General features: G+C 42.8%; 1 long non-coding RNA gene across 1 annotated transcript in view; it reads left to right on the top strand.

The window, feature by feature from the left end:
- LOC130542919 (uncharacterized) overlaps positions 1-21,849 on the top strand; it is a 42,494-nt gene that overhangs the window by 6,601 nt on the left and 14,044 nt on the right. The gene's annotated exons all lie outside the window — the stretch shown is intronic.

Genomic DNA, 21,849 nt, shown 5'->3' with positions numbered 1-21,849 from the left:
CTGAGCATGGTCACTAATTTTTCCATATTAATTAATGGTCATTCCTTCTTTACACCCTTTCTGCTCTGAAAGGTTTCCTAGGAGTACTGTACTTTCAAAGAGCTGGGGAACCTGTACCCCATCCTGCGGGGTTCACTTTAGTCTCCATGCTGCACAGAACATTCCATGGCTGTCGGATTTTAACACACAAACCTGTATCTTTGACCACCTTCACCCTTCCCATCCTCCTCTGAATCAGGCACCCACAAATCTATTCTCCATATCTATGTGTTCAGTAATTTCTTTCCCCATGTTGTATGTACATGTGAGCATCTGTAATTGCCTTTCTGTGTCTGAGTTCTTCAGGAGGGAGCCCCATCAGTCATCTGATAGAGCACTTTCATGGATCCCCTGTGAGGCAAGGATGATGCCCGGCCTTGGAGGGGGGCCACAGGTCCGCCCTCAGGATCCATGTCTCCCACTCCAGCCTTTTCAGAATGGACCTCTCACACCAAATCTAGGGTTAGGGGTAAGGCATAGGAGAATGAGAGTTCCAATAGGGTGGATGTGTCCAGAATTTCCACGGTGGGGGCGGGGATTGATGGCATGGGTTGGGGTGAGTGTGAAGCAGTGGGTTTGTGCCCATGAGCCAGTGAATGTGGGGGATCGAGGGAATCAAGTACAGAAGTAATTAGGATTTCTCCCCCTCGACCTCCTTTCTGGAGTCCCAAATAAAACGGTTTCGCTTTGGGTGGCATACTGAGGCCTTAGGTATGACTCAGGCTTCTTCATCTCCGTATCTTTGGAGGCAGACCTCTGGGAGTGGACTACTCAGAATCCAACCTATGATTACTGTCATGGAGGGGAGGATGGAAAGCCCGATTGACCGGCTCTAAACAAACTGACCTGGGGGCTGAGGAGAGTGCCAGTGTCACGGATGAGGGCCTAGAGTTCCGCTGAAAGTGGAGATTTGCTGGGCTTAGGTCAGGTGTTCACTAAGGTTTCTTCTCGCAAAACTTTCTGGAGTCCCAAATGGCATATTTTCGTTCTGTGTGGCAGGCTACTGCCTAACATTGCTCAGTGGTACCTGATCCCTGTGCTTTGGAGTCAGGCGTATGGGAATAAACCTAACAGACCCCAAACTAGAATTAAGGCGTGGGTCTAGGGGCATGGCCCTAAAGATCAGCCAGCAGATGCGACCTTCCAGGGGCCAAGAGTAGGGCATGATTTGGGTTGCATCTGAAACACAGCAGTTGCAGGCAGGGGGGCTTTGAATGTGGGGTTCGTTGGGTTTGGAACAGCTGGGAATTCATAACTTCTGCTCTGCATTCCTTCTGTGGGTCCAAATGGCACAGTTTCCATCTGCATGGCATGCTGATTTGCAGGTATGACTCAGGTTTCCCCAGTCGCTGTGTGTTTGCCTCCTGGAAAGACCTCTTGGAAGCCAACGGAACATTTGGCTTAGGGCTCAGGAGCCTGGGAGGGACCATCTCCTGGTTTTGAGCTCACCATTGCTGTGTCCTGATTTGAGTAGGTGGGTTGTGGAGAAGGGAAGGCTCAGGGTTTTGGTCCAAGGGGACCCTGAATGCGGGAGCCAGCTAGAATTGATTCAGTGGGATATGCAGATTTTTCAGCCCCCGAATACCTCTGCATCCCAGATGGTACGTTTTCTTTCTGTGTGGCATGCTGAGGCCTCAGATAGGGCTCAGGTTTCCCAAATCCCTATCTTTGTGCCATCTCTCTAGGAGTGGACCCCTGAGTACCCAAGCTATGGTGAGTGTCACGCCCTAGGAGGCTGCAAAGCCCAATCGACTGGCTCTGCCACCCTGTTGAGGCTCAGGAGAGTGGGCTGGAGAGACTGTCGGCACAGTGTTTAGGGGTCAGGAATCCACTGGAAGTGATTTTCTCTTTGCTTTGGTCAGGTGTTCCCTGAGGTTTCTCCTTCTCAGAGTGCTTTCTGGAGTCCCAGATGACAACCTTTCCTTCTGTGTGGCAGGCTTTGTGTCCTGACATTGCTCAGCAGTCCCCATTCCCTGGTCCTTGGAGCTAGATGTCTCGGAATGGACCTCACACTACTCAACGTGTAGTAAGGGCACGGGTCTAGGTGTATGGCTGTTCAGATGAGCCATCCGATGTGAGATTCCAGGGGCCTAAGAGGAGGGTATGCTTTGGGTTGAATGTCAGACACAGGAGTTGCCCACAGGGGGTCTGTGGAAGTGGTGTCTCGCTGGGATTGGATCAGGTAGGCATTCTTATTTCTCTTCCTCTGCAGGTCCAAATGGTACGGTTTCCCTCTCTGTGGCATGCTGATTCACCAATGTGGCTCAGGTTTCCCCAGTCCCTGTGTGTTTGGTGCTTGGCTCCTGGAATGGTCTCTGGGAACCCAACGGAGCATTTGGCTTAGGGCTCAGGAGCATGGGAAAGACCATATCTTGGTTTTGAACTCAGCATTGCCGTGTCCTGATTTGAGTAGGTGGGTTGTGGAGAAAGGAAGGCTCAGGGTTTTCATCCAAGGGTCTCCTGAATGCGGGAGCTGGACGGGATTGACTGTGTGGGATATGCAGATTTCTCCTGCTCCTAATAGCCTCTAGAGTCCCAGATGGCACTCTTTCTTTCTGTGTGGCATGCTTTGGCCCCAATCGGGCTCAGGCTTCCCCAATACCTATATCTTTGTGCTGTGTCTCTAGGAGTGAAACCCTGAGAACCCAACCTAATGTTAATGTCAGGCCCTAGGAGGATGGAAATCTCAATCGGCTGGCTCTGCGACCCTATCGGGGCTGAGGAGAGTGGGTTGGGGAGACTGTCGGCACAGTGTTTAGGGGCCAGGAATCTGCTGGAATTGGTTTCGTCTGGGCTTGGGTCAGGTGTTCCCTGAGGTTTCCCCGTCTCAGAGTGCTTTCTGGAGTCCCAAATGGCAGCCATGTATAGTGTTGTGTCTTTCCTTGTATAGTGTTGTGTCTCAGAGATAAGTGTTTTTCATTTTCATCAGGCGTCCGTGACCAATTTGATGAATGCTTCCATATTCATGAATGATGATATTATGGGTAAGTGGGTTCCTGTACAATGTTCTTTCTTACCTATAAGTTTATGGCACTTTGGTTAGGTTGCTGCAATCACTTATGATAGGGAGTCCACATTAACCAAATATATTGTATGTTGTAAGATGGTTCCTGTACACTGTTGTTTCTCAGTTATATGTTCGGAGGACTTACCCAATGGAACCATAACCACCTTGATTCATGCTTCCATCTTCAGAAGGCTGATGTGATTTGAAGGGCATTATCCTCACACCATTGTTTCTTAGCTATAAGTATGGGAAAATTTCCCTAGGCCTACACACACAATGTTGAATAGGCATCAGTATTGATTAGGCTGATGTTAGTTGAAGGTGTTTTCCTGTACACGGTGGTTCATTACCAATAAGGATGGGGAATAGTCCTCAAGATTCAAGAAACTGTTCATTAATGCTTCCATATTCATGAAAGATGCTGTTAATTGTTAATGCTATTCTGTAAAGTGGTGTTGTCAAGGGATAGGTATGTGGTCCTTTTCTTCTGATTCTACCTCCTCCTTGGTTCATGTTTCCATATTCGTGAATGGTGATGTTCATTGTAAGGGGTTCTATCCTCTACACGGTTTTTTCTTAGATATATGTATGCGGTTTGGTGATTCATACACACCCTATTTTCTGAAGGATTGTATAATCATGAGGGTGATTTTAGCTGAGGGCAGTCCCTATACACTGTTGTTTCTTACAGATATGTACTTAGACCTTTCCTAAAGCTTCGACAACCACTTTGAGTCATGCTTCCCTATTTCTAATCAGTGATATTATTGGTAGACATTATCCTGACACTGTTGTTTCCTAGAGAGAAGGGTGTGGTCATTTCCCTAGGACTGCAACACAATTTTGCGAAGGGATCCCTATGCAGGAGGTTGCTTTAATTGGAGGACGGTTCAAAGACACTGCTATCTATTACGTACAAGAATGGGGCACAAATTTCATGTTTCAAGACCACTATGGTAAAATCTTCCTTACTCTTGAAAGATGATGTTCATTGGTCTTTCCTTGTATAGTGTTGCGTCTCAGAGATAAGTTTTTGGCACTCTTGTCAGGCTTCCACAACCATTTTGGTTAATGCTTCCATATTCATGAATTTTGATATTAGGGCTAAGTGGGTTCCCGTACACTGTTGTTTCTTACAGATAAGTTTATGTACATTGCCACAGCCGTTTACGATAAGGATGCCACATTAACCAAAGATATTGTACGTTGTAAGATGGCTCCTGTACACTGTTGTTTCTCAGCTTTATGTTCGTAGGCCTTACCAGAGGGTACCCTAGTGACCTTGACCGATGCTTTCGTCTTTAGGAAGGCTGATGTGACTTGAAAGGCATTATCCTGACACTGTTGTTTCTTAGCTATAATTATGTGGACCTTTCCCTAGGCGTACACACCCAATCTTGAATAGGGATCAGTGTTGAGGAGGCTGATATTAGTTGAAGGTGTTTTCCTGTATACGGTGGTATATTACCAATAAGGTTGGGGCACGGTCCTCAAGATTTACAAACTTTTCATTAGGGGCGCCTGGGTAGCACAGCGGTTAAGCGTCTGCCTTCGGCTCTGGGCGTGATCCTGGCGTTATGGGATCGAGCCCCACATCAGGCTCCTCTGCTATGAGCCTGCTTCTTCCTCTCCCACTCCCCCTACTTGTGTTCCCTCTCTCGCTGGTTGTCTCTATCTCTGTCAAATAAATAAATAAAATCTTTAAAAAATAAAAATAAAAAATAAAAACTTTTCATTAATGTTTCCATATTCATGAAAGATGATGTTAATTGTTAATGCTATTCTCTAAAGTGGTATTGTCTTGGGATATGTATGTGGTCCTTTCCCTCTAATTCCACCTCCACCTTGGATCATATTTCCATATGCGTGAATGCTGATATCCATTGTAAGGGGTTCTTTCCTGTACACTGTTGTTTCTTAGATATATGTATGCGTGCCTTTGGTGATTCATAACCCCCTATTTTCTTTTTTTTAGTGTTTTTTAAATTATTTTATGTTAGTCACCATACAGTATATCCCTTGTTTTTGATGTAAATTTCAATGATTCATTAGTTGCGTATAACACCCAGTGCACCATACAATACGTACCCTCCTTAATGCCCATCACCAGCCTCTCCCATTCCCTCACCCCTCACCCCTCTGAAACAATCAGTTTCTATCTCAGAGTCCATTATCTGCCATGCTTTATTCCCCCTTCTCATTACCCCCCCTTTTTATCCCTTTCTTCTCTTACCGATCTTCCTAGTTCTTATGTTCCATAATTGAGAGAAAAAATATGATAATTGTCTTTCTCTGCTTGACTTATTTCACTTAGCATTACCTCCTCCAGTACCGTCCATGTTGCAGCAAATGTTGAGAAATCATTGGTCTTTCCTTTCCTGTATACTGTTGTGTCTCAGAGATAAGTTTTTGGCACTTTCGTAAGGCTCCACGACCACATTGGTGAATGCTTCCATACTCATTATTAATGATGTCAGGGCTAAGTGGGTTCCCGTACACTGTTGTTTCTTACAGATAAATTTTTGGCATTGTAGTTATGTTGCCAGAACCACTTACAAAAAATTGTACGTTGTAATATATTTCCTGTACACTGTGGTTTCTCAGGTATATTTCAGTAGGCTTTTCCTAATGGTACTATAACCACCTAGATTCCTGCTTCCATCTTCAGGAAGGCTGATGTAACTTGAAGGGCATTATCCTGACACCGTTGTTTCTTAGCTATAAGTATGTGGACCTTTACCTAGGCCTACAGAGCCAAAATTGAATCGGGATCAGTGTTGAGGAGGCTGATGTGAGTTGAAGGTGTCTTCCTGTACACAGTGGTTCATTAGCAATAAGGATTGGGCAGAGTCCCCGAGATTCCAGAACCTTTTCATTAATTCTTCCTTACTTGTGAAGGATTATGTTCATTGGTCTTTCCTTGTATAGTGTTGTGTCTCAGAGATAAGTGTTTGGCACTTTAGTCAGGCTTTCACGTCCAATTTGGTTACTGCTTCCATATTCACGAAGGATGATGTTAGGGCTAAGCGGGTTCCTGTACACTGTTGTTTCATATAAAAAAGCTTAAGGATTTTCTTTACGATGCCACAACCACTTACGATAGAGATTCCACATTAACCAAAGATACTGTATGTTGTAAGAGGGTTCCTGTACACTGTTTTTTCTCAGCTTTATGTTCGAAGGCCTTTCCTAACGGTACCATAACCACTTTGATTCCTCCTTCCATCTTCAGGAAGTCTGATGTGACTTGAAGGGAATTATGCTGACACCGTTGTTTCTTATCTCTAAGTATATGGACATTTCCCTAGGCCAACACACCCAGTGTTGAGTTGGGATCACTATTGAGGAGGTTGATATGAGTTGAAGGTGTTTTCCTGTACACGGTGGTTTATTACCTAAAGGATGGGGCAAAGTCTTGGTAATTCCAGAACCTTTTCATTCATGCTTCCATAATCATGAAAGATGGTGTTCATTGGTCTTTCCTTGTATAGTGTTGTCTCTCAGAGATACGTGTTTTGCACTTTCGTAGGCTTCCACGACCATTTTCGTTAATGCTTCCATGTTCACGAATGATGGTGTTAGGGCTAATTTGTTCTTGTACACTGTTGTTTCTTACAGATTAGTTTATGGCATGTTCTTTACGTTGCCACAACCACTTACGATAGGGATTCTACACTGAGCAAAGATACTGTACGTTATTTGTTATTTTTTTACTTTAATTTCTGCCAGATTTGGTCTCATTTCTGCCCTTAGAGATTCTATATTCTCATCAATATTTTCGTTAATACTTTTTCAAGTCTACACACCATCTTCACCTTTGTTACTCTGAATTCCATTTCTGATAATTTGGTTATGTCCATATCCATTAGTTCTGTGGCAGAAGCCACAGACTCATTTTCTTTTCTTTGCTGGGGTGGATTTCTCCTTCTAGACATTCTAATGAGAAGTTGTGGGTTTGTCCAGAGCCCAAATTATTGACTGGGACCCAGGCCATGAGCCCTTGTTTTATGGGGATCTTAGGGATGTGGGCTTCTTGATTTTTCAGCCTGCCTTCTGGGGGAGGGGCCTGCCAAGCCGATATTAAGGTTAACCCTGTTTGGGTATAGTCTCCGTGTCCCCTGCAAGGGGGGATGGGGATGGGCACAGAGTAATTCGGTATTTCCAGGCTTTTGTTCTCTGGCGGCTTTCCCTGGTGTTTTGCTGTGCCTCTTCTGAGAGCCAGAGCAGCAGTGGCCAAATTTCATCCTCTGTCTCAGAGGGATTGCGGACAGTTCTCCACTGATGTTCTGGCCACTTTAACTCTGTTTCTGTTGGTGCTGCTCAACCCTGCACTGTCCGGGATGTGAGCCCCACACCTGGCATCCCAGCTCTCACCTACAGGGCCAGGGTGTCTCTGTCCTTTGTGTTTCTAACACCGCCAGCCACCAGCGGCCCCTGAATGCTCCAGGAGCATTATGTGTCTCTTTCTTACACACTTTTGCACATGCTTCCGTTTTCATGACAGAGGACTGTGAGATGCCAGATGGTTTCTCTACGGTGTTCCTTCATTGATTCAGTATATGGCACTTTCCTTATGTTTTCTTAGGCACCTGTACAAATGGTTTCATCTTCACCACCGAAGACGTGACTTCAAAGAAAGCTTTGGTACAATGTTCTTTCCTAAGATTGGTTCACGTCCCTTTCCTTATGCTTTTATTCCCAATCAGACACATGCTTCCATCATCATGACAGTTTATGGGACTTGGAAAACCCTTTCCATACCCTCTTCTTCCTGAGATTACGTCTATGGCTGTTTCCTTAAGTTTCAACACACGTATTGGTGAACCCTGGTGTTTTCACTGATCAACGTTGCCTTGTCTCTACAAAAACATGGTTCACTGAATTGACTGATGGCACTTTCCTTTCGTTTTCACACAACCTTTTTTGAAGGGCTTTCCTCCTCATGACTGATGTGAGTTGAGAGATGCTTTCTGTGTAGTGTTCTTACGTCGTTAAATGAAGGGCATTATCTTGATGCTTGCAGACACCGTTTGGCACAATGCTCCCACTTCATGACACCAGATGTGAGGTGCAAGATGCTTTCACATAGAGTGTTCTCTCCTTGAGTAAAGTAGGTGACCCTTTCCCTATGCATTCGTAGACACTTTTTTTTATAATGATTTTTTATTATATTATGTTAGTCACCATACAGTACATCCCTGCTTTTCGATGTAAGGCTCGATGATTCATTAGTTGTGTATAACACCCAGTGCACCATGCAATATGTGCCCTCCTTACTACCCATCACCGGCCTATCCCATTCCCCCACACCCTCCCCTCTGAAGTCCTCAGTTTGTTTCTCATAGTCCATAGTCTCTCATGTTTCATTCCCCCTTCTGATTACCCCCCCTTTCTTTATCCCTTTCTTCCCCTACTGATCATTCTAGTTCTTATGTTCCATAGATGAGAGAAATCATATGATAGTTGTCTTTCTCTGCTTATTTCACTTAGCATTATCTCCTCCAGTGCCGTCCATGTTGTAGCAAATGTTGAGAACTCGTTCTTTCTGATAGCTGAGTAATATTCCATTGTATATATGGACCACAACTTCTTAATCCAGTCATCTGTTGAAGGGCATCTCGGCTCCTTCCACGATTTAGCTATTGTGGACATTGCTGCTATGAACATTGGGGTGCATATGGCCCTTCTCTTCACCACGTCTGTATCTTTGGGGTAAACACCCAGTAGTGCAATGGCTGGATCATAAGGTAGCTCGATTTTTAACTTTTTAAGGGACCTCCACACTGTTTTCCAGAGTGGCTGTACCAACTTGCATTCCCACCAACAATGTAGGAGGGATCCCGTTTCTCCACATCCTCTCCAACAATTGTTGTTTCTTGCCTTGTCTATTTTTGCCATTCTAACTGGCGTAAGGTGGTATCTCAGTGAAGTTTTGATTTGAATTTCCTTGATGGCTAATGATTTTGAACATTTTTTCATGTGTCTGTTAGCCATTTGTATGTCTTCATTGAAAAAGTGTCTGTTCATATCTTCTGCCCATTTTTTGATTTATTTGTTTCTCGTGTATTGAGTTTGAGAAGTTCTTTGTAGATCTTGGATACCAGTCCTTTATCTGTAGTGTCATTTGCAAATATATTCTCCCATTCCGTGGGCTGCCTCTTAGTTTTTGTTTCCTTGGCTGTGCAGAAACTTTTAATCTTGATGAAGTCCCATAAATTCATTGTATCTTTTGTTTCTCTTGCCTTTGGGGATGTATCATGAAAAAGGTTGCTTTGGCCGATGTCGTAGAGGTTGCTGCCTATGTTCTCCTCTAGGATTTTGATGGATTCCTGTCTCACATCGAGGTCTTTCATCCATTTGGAGTTTATTTTTGTGTATGGTGTGAGAGAGTGGTCAAGTTTCCTTCTTTTGCATGTAGCTGTCCAATTTTCCCACCACCATTTATTGAAGAGACTGTCTTTTTCCCACCGGATGTTTTTTCCTGCTTTATCAAATATTAGTTGCCCAAAGAGCCGAGGGTCCATTTCTGGGCTCTCTATTCTGTTCCATTGGTCTATGTGTCTGTTTTTGTGCCAGTACCATGCTGTCTTTGTGATCACAGCTTTGTAGTACAGCTCGAATCCGGCATTGTGATGCCCCCAGCTTTGTTTTTCCTTTTCATCAGTTCCTTGGAGATTCGGGGTCCTTTCTGGTTCCATACAAATTTAAGGACTATTTGTTCCAGTTCTTTGAAAAATGTCCTCAGTATTTTGATCGGGATAGCATTGAAAGTGTAGATGGCTCTGGGTAGCATGGACATTTTAACTATGTTAATTCTTCCGATCCATGAGCATGGAATATCTTTCCATCTTTTTATGTCTTCCTCAATGTCTTTTAAGAATGATTTATAGTTTCTACAATAAAGGACCTTTACGTCTCTGGTTAAGTTAATTCCAAGGTAACGTATGGTTTTTGGTGCTATTGTAAATGGGATGGATTCCCTAATTTCTCTTTCTTCGTTCTCGTTATTCGTGTACAGAAATGCAACTGATTTCTGAGCATTGATTTTTTATCCTGCCACGTTACTGAATTCTCTATAACTTCTAATAGTTTGGGAGTGGCTTCTTTTGGGTTTTCCATATAGAGTATCATGTCATCTGCGAAGAGAGACATTTTGACTTCTTCTTTGCCGATTTAATTACCTTTGATCCCTTTTTGTCGTCTGATTGCTGTTGCAAGGACTTCTAGTACTATGTTGAATAATAGTGGCGAGAGTGGGCATCCTTGTTGTGTTCCTGATCTTAAGGGAAAGGCTTCCAGCTTTTCCCCATTGAGAATAATATTTGCAGTAGGCTTTTCATAGATGGCTTTTATGAGATTGAGAAATGTACCTTCTATTCCTACACTCTGAAGGGTTTTAATCAGGAAAGGATGCTGTATTTTGTCAAATGCTTTTTCGGCATCGATTGAGAGGATCATATGGTTCCTGAGTCTTTTCTTGTTGATATGATGTATCACGCTGATACACCATATCGATCAATCACGCTGATTGATTTGCGAATATTGAACCACGCTTGCATCCCAGGTATGAATCCCACTTGATTATGGTGGATAATCCTTTTAATGAACTGTTGGATTCTATTAGCAAGTATCTTGTTGAGGATTTTGGCGTCCATATTCATTAGGGAAATCGGTCTGTAATTCTCCTTTTTGAGGGGGTCTTTCCTGGTTTGGGGATCAAGGTAATATTGGCCTCATAGAATGAGTTTGGTAGCTTTCCTTCTGTTTCTATTTTTTGAAATAGCTTTAGGAGAGTAGGTATTATTTCTTCTTTGAATGTTGGTAGAATTCCCCAGGAAAACCGTCCGGGCCTGGAGTTTTGTTATTTGGAAGGTTGTTTATCACTGACTCAATTTCTTCATCATTAATTGGCCTGTTTAAGAAATCAGTTTCTTCCTGTTTCAATCTTGGTAGTTTATAGGTTTCCAGGAAGGATTCCATCTCTTCCGGATTGCTTAGTTTATTGGCATATAGCTGTTGATAAAAATTTCTAATAATCCTTCCAATTTCAATGGTGTTCATCGTGACCTCTCCTTTTTCATTCATAATTTTAATAATCTGGGTCCTTTCTCTTTTCTTTTGGATAAGTCTTGCCAGTGGTCTGTCAATTTTATTGATTCTCTCAGAGCTTTTAGTCCTGTTGATCTGCTCTACTGTACTTCTGGTTTCTGCTTGATTGATTTCAGCTCTAATTTTGGTCAACTGCTTCCTCGTGCATGGATTAGGCCTGTCCCTCTGTTGCTGTTCCAGCTTCTTGAGGTGAGAATATAAAAACTGCATTTTAGATTTTTCTATTCTTTTGAGTGAGGCTTGGATGGCTATGTATTTCCCCCTTAGGACTGCCTTTGTAGTATCCCATAGGTTTTGGACTGTTGTATTTTCATTCTCATTGGTCTCCATAAATTGTTTAATTTGATTTTTGATTTCCTGGTTTATCGAGTCATTCCTGAGCAGAATGGTTCTTAGTCTCCAAGTGTTTGAGTTTCTTCCAAATTTTTCCTTGTGGTTGAGTTCCAATTTCAGAGGGTTGTGGTCTGAGAATATGCACGGGATAATTTCAATCTTTTGGTATCGGCTGAGACCTGTCTTGTGTCCCAGAACATGGTCTATTCTTGAGAATGTTCCATGGGCATTAGAATAGAATGAGTATTCTTTGGTTCTGGGGTGAAGTGTTCTCTATATATCTAAGAGGTCCAACTCGTCGAGTATGGCATTCAAAGCCTTTGATTCTTTGCTTAGTTTTTCCCAGGGTGTTCTGTCTATTTCTGAGAGTGGAGTGTTGAGGTCCCCTACTATTAATGTATTTTATTTATATGTCTCTTTATTCTGGTTAAGAGTTGGCTTGTGTATCTTGGTGCTCCCCTGTTGGGGGCATATATATTTATAATTGTCATATCCACTTGTTGAATACTTCCTTTAAGAATAATATAGTGCCCTTCTGCGTCTCTAACTATAGTCTATAGTTTAAAATCCAGTTTATCTGATATGAGAATTGCTACCCGAGCTTTCTTTTGAGGTCCATTTGCGAGAAAGATGGTACTCCATCCCCTTACTCTCAGTCTGAATGCATCTTTGGGTTCGAAATGAGTCTCTTGTAGACAGCAAATGGATGGGTCATTTCTTTTTAGCCAAACTGCAACCCTGTGGCACTTTAAGGAAGAATTTAAACCATTAATATTAAGACTGAGTACTGAGAGATATGCTTTTAATGCTGCCATGTTGTCAGTAAAGTCTTTGTTTGTATTGGCTGTGACTTTCTGTTTTGTATCACTCTTGGGGCCTTTTTACTTTTATAGAACCCCCCGTAATATCTCCTGTAGGGCTGGTTTCGTGGTTACGAAATTGGTTAGTGACTGTCGATTCTGAAATGTCTTTATTTCTCCATCAATTCTGAATGACAGCCTTGCTGGATAAAGGATCCTTGGCTGCATGTTTTTCTCTGAAAGAGATTTAAAAATGCTCCCCCAACCCTTTCTCTCATTCCAGGTCTGTGTAGACAGGTCTGACGTAATTCTGATGCCTTTGCCTTGGTACGTGAGAAATTTCTTTGCCCTGGCCGCTTTCAATACTGTATCCTTGGATCTAATATTTGCGAAATGCACTATGACGTGACGTGGCGTAGGTTTGTCGTGGTTGAGCTTGGGAGGGGTCCTCTCTGCCTCTTGGACACGAATGTTTGTTTCCCTTGCTAGATTAGGGAAGTTTTCAGCTACAATTTGTTCAAATATCTCTTCTAGACCTCTGTTTTTCTCCACCCCCTCGGGGATGCCGAGGATTCTAACATTGGATCGTTTCGTTGAGTCAGTAATCTCCCGTAGCCAACATTCGTGGGCGTGGATTTTTTTAAGACCATCCTCTATTTTCATTTTTTCCTCTATTAACCCATCCTCCAATTCACTAACCCTTTCCTCTGCTTTGGTGACCCTGGCAGTCAGAGCCTCTAGTTTTGCCTGCATTTGGCTCATAGAATTTTTAATTTCTGTCAAATTCGCTCTCATTTATGCCCTTAGGGATTCTATATTCTCAGTAACATTTTCCTTAATACTTTTATCAAGTCTACTCATCTTGACCATTGTTACTCTGAATTCCATTTCTGATAATTTGGTTACATCCATATCCGTTACTTCTGTGGCAGAGGCCAGAGACTCACTGTCTTTTCTTTGTTGGGGGGGGCTTCTCCTTCTTGTCATTCTGATGAGGAGAGGTTGCGGGGTTTTCCAGAGCCCAAATTATTGACTGGGTCCCAGGCCGTGCCCCTTGTTTTATAGGGATCTTAGAGATGTGGGCTTCTTCTTTAAAGATTTTATTTATTTACTTATCTGAGAGAGGGAGACAGACAGTCAGCAAGAACGGAACAGAAGCAGGGGAGTGAGAGAGGAAGAAGCAGGCTCCCAGCAGAAGAGCCCGATGAGGGACTCCTTTCCGGAACGCTGGGATCACGCCCTAAGCCGGAGACAGGCGCTCAATGACTGCGCCACCCAGGCGCCTGGGGTTGTGGGCTTCTTGATTTTTCAGCCTGCCTTCTGTGTTCTGGGGGAGGGACCTGCCACGCCCATACTCAGGCAACCCTGTTTGGTTAGAGTCTCCGTGTCCCCCGCGAGGGGGGATGGGGATGGGGATGGGCACTCTCTGAGCTGGTATTTCCAGGCTTTTGTTCTCTGGCGGCTTTCCCTGGCGGTCAGCTATGCCTCTTCTGAGAGTCAGAGCAGCAGAGGCTGCATTGTCACAGAACAGAGGGATTGCGTCCCGTTCTCCACTGATGTTCTGGCCACTTTAACTCTGTTACTGTTGGTGCTGCTCAACCCTGCAGCGTCCCGGGATGTGCGCACCAACCCGGCGTCCCTGCCCTCACTTCCAGGGCCGGCGCATCTCTGTCCTTTGTGTTTCTAATGCCGCCAGCCACCGGCCGCCCCTGGCGCTCCCGGGTCTCCTGGTCTCAGTCTATGCCCGGTGAGCACACCAGGATTCCGGAGTTTCGTGAGAAGCCTGGTGGCGCGCGCACCCGGTTCAGGGTCTCAGTCTGCTGTTTCGCGGGTGCCGACCGCGAGTCCGCCCGCTCCCCCGTGCAGGTGGCCCGCCAGCCGCCAGCCGCCCCGCGCGCGCTTCGGGAGCTCCCGGTCTCAGTCTGGATCCCGTGAGCACACCGGGATTCCGGTGTTCCGGGAGATGCCTGGTGGAGCGCGTTCACGGTTCACCGGTCTCAGTCCACTCTCTCGCGGGTGCCCTCCATGAGTCCGCCCGCTCCCCCGTGCAGGTGGCTTCCGCTTTTCGGCGCCCAAACGCGGCGGCTCCCTCCCCCTTCCATTTATCTTCCGATATCTGTGCACGGTTTACAGCTCCCCTCTTGGTACCTCAATACTCAGCGCTGGAGATGTTCATTTGTAGAGATCCAGATGTATCTTCCTGCGTCTCAGGCTGATTCTGTGGTTATTTGGGCTGGTCTGTTACCTATCCAGCTCGACTCAGGGGACCGGCTGAAAAAGGGGTCCCCTACTCCTCCGCCATCTTAACCCCTCCTGCCTGGACCACAACTTCTTAATCTAGTCATCTGTTGAAGGGCATGTTGGCTCCTTCCACAATATAGCTATTGTGAACAGCCCTGCTATGAACATTGGGGTGCATATGGCCCTTCTCCTCACTACGTCTGTATCTTTGGTTTAAATACCCAGTAGTGCAATGGCTGGACACAGGGTAGCTCTATTTTTTTTTTTTTAAAGATTTTATTTATTTATGTGACAGAGAGACAGCCAGCGAGAGAGGGAACACAGCAGGGGGAGTGGGAGAGGAAGAAGCAGGCCCACAGCAGAAGAGCCTGATGTGGGACTCGATCCCGGATCGCCAGGATCACGCCCTGAGCCGAAGGCAGACGCTTTAACGACTGCGCCACCCAGGCGCCCCAGGGTAGCTCTATTTTTAATCTTTTAAGGGACCTCCAATCTTTTTCCAAAGAATACCAACTTGCATTCCCACCAACAATGTAGGAGGGATCCCCTTTCTCCACATCCTCTCTAACAATTGTTTCTTGCCTTGTCAATTTTTGCCATTCTAACTGGCTTAAGTTGGTATCTCCGTGTGATTTTGATATGAATTTCCCTGATGGCTAATGATTTTGAACATTTTTTAAAGTGTCTGTTAGCCATTTCTATGTCTTCACTGGAAAAGTGTCAGTTCATATCTTCTGCCCATTTTATGATGTTTATTTGTTTCTCACATATTGAGTTTGAGAACTTCTTTGTAGATCTTGGATACCTGTCTTTTCTCTGTAGTATCATTTGCAAATGTATTCTCCCATTCCGTGGGCTGCCTCTTTGGTTTTCTGTTTCCTTGGCTGTGCAACAGTTTTTATATTGATGAAATCCCACAAGTTCATTTTATCTTTTGTCTCTCTTGCCTTTGGAGATGTGTCATAAAAAAGGTTGCTGTGGCTGATGTCATAGAGGTTGCTGCCTATGCTCTTCTCTCGGATTTTGATGGATTTCTGTCTCACATTGAGGTCTTTCATCCATTTAGAGTTTATCTTTGTGTATGGTGTTAGGGAGTGGTCACATTTCATTCTTTTGCATGTAGCTGTCCAATTTCCCCAGCACCATGTATTGAAGAGACTGTCTTTTTTCCACTGGATGTTGTTTCCTGCTTTGTCAAAAATCAGTTGCCCAGAGTCGAGGGCCCATTTCTGGGTTCTCTATTCTGTTCCATTGGTCTATGTGTCTGCTTTTGTGCCAGTACCATGCTGTCTTTGTGATCACAGCTTTGTAGTGCAGCTTGAAATCTGGCATTGTGATGCCTCCAGCTTTGTTTTTCCTTTTCAACAATTCCTTGGCGATTCGGGGCCTTTTCTGGTTCCATACAAATTTAAGGGCTGTGTTTTCGAGTTCTTTGTAAAATGTCATCGGTATTTTGATCGGGATAGCATTGAAAGTGTAGATTGCTCTGGGTAGCATGGACATTTTAACTATGTTAATTCTTCCGATCCATGAGCATGGAGTATTTTTCCATCTCTTTGTGTCTTCCTCTATGTCTTTCAAAAGTGATTTATAGTTTCTAGAATATAGGTCCTTTACGTCTCTGGTTAATTCCTAGGTAACATATGGTTTTTGGTGCTATTGTAAATGGGCTGGATTCCCTAATTTCTCTTTCTTCAGTCTCATTATTCGTGTATAGAAATGCAACTGATTTCTGAGCATTGATTTTCTATCCCACCCCATTACTGAATTGCTCTATAACTTCTCATATTTTGCGCGTGTATTCTATTGGGTTTTCCATATAGAGTATCATGTCATCTGTGAAGAGAGACATTTTGACTTCTTTGCTGATTTGGATACCTTTTATCCCTTTTTGTTGTCTGCTGTTGCAAGGACTTCTAGTACTATGTTGAATAATAGTGGCGAGAGTGGGCATCCTTGTTGAGTTCCTGATCTTAAGGGAAAGGCTTCCAGCTTTTCCCCCATTGAGAATATTTTCTGTAGCCTTTCCATAGATGGCTTTTATGAGATTGAGAAATGAACCCTCTATTCCTACACTCTGAAGGGTTTTAATCAGGAAAGGATGCTGTATTTTGTCAAATGTTTTTTCTGGATCAGTTGAGGGGATCATATGGTTCCTGAGTCTTTTCTTGTTGATATGATGTATCACGCTGATCGATTTGCGAATATTGAACCACGCTTTCATCCCAGGGATGAATCCCACTTGTTCATGATGGATAATCGTTTTAATGTACTGTTGGATTCTATTAGCCAGAATCTGGTTGAGGATTTTGGCATCTATATTCATTAGGGAAATTGGTCTGTAATTCTTCTTTTTGAGGGGGTCTTTGCCTGTTTTGCGGATCAAGGTAATATTGGCCTCATAGAATGAGTTTGGTAGCTTTCCTTCTGTTTCTATTTTTGGAAATAGCTTTAGGAGAATAGGTATTATTTCTTCTTTGAATGATTGGTAGAATTCCCCAGGAAAACCGTCCGGGCCTGGAGTTTTGTTATTTGGAAGGTTGTTTATCACTGGCTCAATCTATTCACTGGCTTGGATGGCTATGTATTTCCCCATTAGGACTGCCTTTGCAGTATCCCATAGGTTTTGGACCATTGTGTTTTCATTCCCGTTGGTCTCCATAAATTGTTTAAATATATTTTTGATTTCCTGGTTCATTGGGTCATTCCTGAGCAGGATGGTTCTTAGTTTCCAAGTGTTTGAGTTTTTTTCCAAAATCTTCCTTGTTTTTGAGTTCCAATTTCAGAGTGTTGTGCTCTGAGAATATGCACGGGATAATTTCAATCTTTTGGTATCAGTTGAGACCTGATTTGTGTCCCAGAACATGGTCTAATCTTGAGAATGTTCCATGGGCATTAGAATAGAATGAGTATTCTTTGGTTCTGGGGTACAGTGTTCTATATATATCTATGAGGTCTATCTCATCTAGCATGGCATTCAAAGCTCTTGTTTCTATGTTGGTTTTCTGCTCTGGTGCTCTGTCTGTTGCTGATAGTGGAGTGTTGAGGTTCCTACTATTAATGTATTTTTATCTATATATCTCTTTATTCCGGTTAAGAGTTGGCTTGTGTATCTTGCTGCTCCCCTGTTTGGGGGCATATATATTTATAATTGTCATATCCACTTGTTGGATACATCCTTTAAGAATAATATAGTGCCCTTATGTGTCTCTAACTATAGTCTTTAGTTTCAAATCCAATCTGTCTGACATGAGAATTGCTACCCCAGCTTTCTTTTCAGGTCCATTGGCGTGAAAGATGGTATTCCATCCTTTTAGTCTGAATGTATCTTTAGGTTCAAAATGAGTGTTTGTAGACAGCAAATGGATGGCTCATGTCTTTTTATCCAATCAGCAACCCTGTGGTGTTTTATGGGAGCATTTAGGCCATTTACATTGAGACGGATTATTGAGAGATGTGATTTTAATGATGCCATATTGCCAGTAAAGTCTTTGTTTCCATAGATTGTGACTTTATGTTCTATATCACTCTTGGGGCCTTTTTACTTTTTTTTTTTTTTTTTTTTTTTTTTTTTTTTTTTTTATTAATAATGATTTTTTATTATATTATGTTAGTCACCATACAGTACATCCCCGGTTTTCGATGTAAGGCTCGATGATTCATTAGTTGTGTATAACACCCAGTGCACCATGCAATATGTGCCCTCCTTACTACCCATCACCGGTCTATCCCATTCCCCCACCCCCCTCCCCTCTGTAGCCCTCAGTTTGTTTCTCATAGTCCATAGTCTCTCATGTTTCATTCCCCCTTCTGATTACCCCCCCTTTCTTTATCCCTTTCTTCCCCTACTGATCATTCTAGTTCTTATGTTCCATAGATGAGAGAAATCATATGATAGTTGTCTTTCTCTGCTTGACTTATTTCACTAAGCATTATCTCCTCCAGTGCCGTCCATGTTGTAGCAAATGTTGAGAACTCATTCTTTCTGATTGCTGAGTAATATTCCATTGTATATATGGACCACAACTTCTTAATCCAGTCATCTGTTGAAGGGCATCTCGGCTCCTTCCACGATTTAGCTATTGTGGACATTGCTGCTATGAACATTGGGGTGCATATGGCCCTTCTCTTCACTACGTCTGTATCTTTGGGGTAAACACCCAGTAGTGCAATGGCTGGATCATAGGGTAGCTCAATTTTTAACTTTTTAAGGGACCTCCACACGGTTTTCCAGAGTGGCTGTACCAACTTGCATTCCCACCAACAATGTAGGAGGGATCCCCTTTCTCCACATCCTCTCCAACAATTGTTGTTTCTTGCCTTGTCTATTTTTGCCATTCTAACTGGCGTAAGGTGGTATCTCAGTGTGGTTTTGATTTGAATTTCCTTGATGGCTAATGATTTTGAACATTTTTTCATGTGTCTGTTAGCCATTTGTATGTCTTCATTGGAAAAGTGTCTGTTCATATCTTCTGCCCATTTTTTGATTTGTTTATTTGTTTCTCGTGTATTGAGTTTGAGAAGTTCTTTGTAGATCTTGGATACCAGTCCTTTATCTGTAGTGTCATTTGCAAATATATTCTCCCATTCCGTGGGCTGCCTCTTAGTTTTTCTGACTGTTTCCTTGGATGTGCAGAAACTTTTAATCTTGATGAAGTCCCATAAATTCATTTTATCTTTTGTTTCTTTTGCCTTTGGGGATGTGTCATGAAAAAGGTTGCTTAGGCTGATGTCGTAGAGGTTGCTGCCTATGTTCTCCTCTAGAATTTTGATGGATTCCTGTCTCACATCGAGGTCTTTCATCCATTTGGAGTTTATTTTTGTGTATGGTGTGAGATAGTGGTCAAGTTTCATTCTTTTGCACGTAGCTGTCCAATTTTCCCAGCACCATTTATTGAAGAGACTGTCTTTTTCCCACCGGATGTTTTTTCCTGCTTTATCAAATATTAGTTGCCCAAAGAGCTGAGGGTCCATTTCTGGGCTCTCTATTCTGTTCCATTGGTCTATGTGTCTGTTTTTGTGCCAGTACCATGCTGTCTTTGTGATCACAGCTTTGTAGTACAGCTCGAAATCCGGCATTGTGATGCCCCCAGCTTTGTTTTTCCTTTTCAACAGTTCCTTGGAGATTCGGGGTCTTTTCTGGTTCCATACAAATTTAAGGACTATTTGTTCCAGTTCTTTGAAAAACGTTCTCGGTATTTTGATCGGGATAGCATTGAAAGTGTAGATTGCTCTGGGTAGCATGGACATTTTAACTATGTTAATTCTTCCGATCCATGAGCATGGAATATCTTTCCATCTTTTTATGTCTTCCTCAATGTCTTTTAAGAGTGATTTATAGTTTCTAGAATAAAGGTCCTTTACATCTCTGGTTAAGTTAATTCCAAGGTAACGTATGGTTTTTGGTGCTATTGTAAATGGGATGGATTCCCTGATTTCTCTTTCTTCGTTCTCGTTATTCGTGTACAGAAATGCAACTGATTTCTGAGCATTGATTTTGTATCCCGCCACGTTACTGAATTGCTCTATAACTTCTAATAGTTTGGGAGTGGCTTCTTTTGGGTTTTCCATATAGAGTATCATGTCGTCTGCGAAGAGAGACATTTTGACTTCTTCTTTGCCGATTTGAATACCTTTGATCCCTTTTTGTTGTCTGATTGCTGTTGCAAGGACTTCTAGTACTATGTTGAATAATAGTGGCGAGAGTGGGCATCCTTGTCGTGTTCCTGATCTTAAGGGAAAGGCTTCCAGCTTTTCCCCATTGAGAATAATATTTGCAGTAGGCTTTTCATAGATGGCTTTTATGAGATTGAGAAATGTACCTTCTATTCCTACACTCTGAAGGGTTTTAATCAGGAAAGGATGCTGTATTTTGTCAAATGCTTTTTCGGCATCGATTGAGAGGATCATATGGTTCTTGAGTCTTTTCTTGTTGATATGATGTATCACGCTGATTGATTTGCGAATATTGAACCACGCTTGCATCCCAGGTATGAATCCCACTTGATCGTGGTGGATAATCCTTTTAATGAACTGTTGGATTCTATTAGCAAGTATCTTGTTGAGGATTTTGGCGTCCATATTCATTAGGGAAATCGGTCTGTAATTCTCCTTTTTGAGGGGGTCTTTGCCTGGTTTGGGGATCAATGTAATATTGGCCTCATAGAATGAGTTTGGTAGCTTTCCTTCTGTTTCTATTTTTTGAAAAAGCTTTAGGAGAATAGGTATTATTTCTTCTTTGAATGTTTGGTAGAATTCCCCAGGAAAACCGTCCGGGCCTGGAGTTTTGTTATTTGGAAGGTTGTTTATCACTGACTCAATTTCTTCATAATTAATTGGCCTGTTTAAGAAATCAATTTCTTCCGGTTTCAATCTTGGTAGTTTATAGGTTTCCAGGAAGGATTCCATCTCTTCCAGATTGCTTAGTTTATTGGCATATAGCTGTTGATAAAAATTTCTAATAATCCTTCCAATTTCAATGGTGTTCGTCGTGACCTCTCCTTTTTCATTCATAATTTTAATAATCTGGGTCCTTTCTCTTTTCTTTTGGATAAGTCTTGCCAGTGGTCTGTCAATTTTATTGATTCTCTCCAAGAACCAGCTTCTAGTCCTGTTGATCTGCTCTACTGTACTTCTGGTTTCTGCTTGATTGATTTCAGCTTTAATTTTGGTCAACTGCTTCCTTGTGCGTGGATTAGGCCTGTCCCTCTGTTGCTGTTCCAGCTTCTTGAGGTGAGAATATAAAAACTGCATTTTAGATTTTTCTATTCTTTTGAGTGAGGCTTGGATGGCTATGTATTTCCCCCTTAGGACTGCCTTTGCAGTATCCCATAGGTTTTGGACTGTTGTATTTTCATTCTCATTGGTCTCCATAAATTGTTTAATTTGTTTTTTGATTTCCTGGTTTATCGAGTCATTCCTGAGCAGGATGGTTCTTAGTCTCCAAGTGTTTGAGTTTCTTCCAAATTTTTCCTTGTGGTTGAGTTCCAATTTCAGAGCGTTGTGGTCTGAGAATATGCAGGGGATAATTTCAATCTTTTGGTATCGGCTGAGACCTGTTTTGTGTCCCAGAACATGGTCTATTCTTGAAAATGTTCCATGGGCATTAGAATAGAATGAGTATTCTTTGGTTCTGGGGTGTAGTGTTCTATATATATCTAAGAGGTCCAACTCGTCGAGTATGGCATTCAAAGCCTTTGATTCTTTGCTTAGTTTTTGCCAGGGTGTTCTGTCTATTTCTGAGAGTGGAGTGTTGAGGTCCCCTACTATTAATGTATTTTTATCTATATGTCTCTTTATTCTGGTTAAGAGTTGCCTTGT

The sequence above is a fragment of the Ursus arctos genome, unplaced genomic scaffold (genome assembly GCF_023065955.2).
Source record: "Ursus arctos isolate Adak ecotype North America unplaced genomic scaffold, UrsArc2.0 scaffold_6, whole genome shotgun sequence".
NCBI lineage: Eukaryota > Metazoa > Chordata > Mammalia > Carnivora > Ursidae > Ursus > Ursus arctos.
Note: the sequence above shows the minus strand (reverse complement) of the source record. Positions and strands in the feature narration are given on the sequence as shown.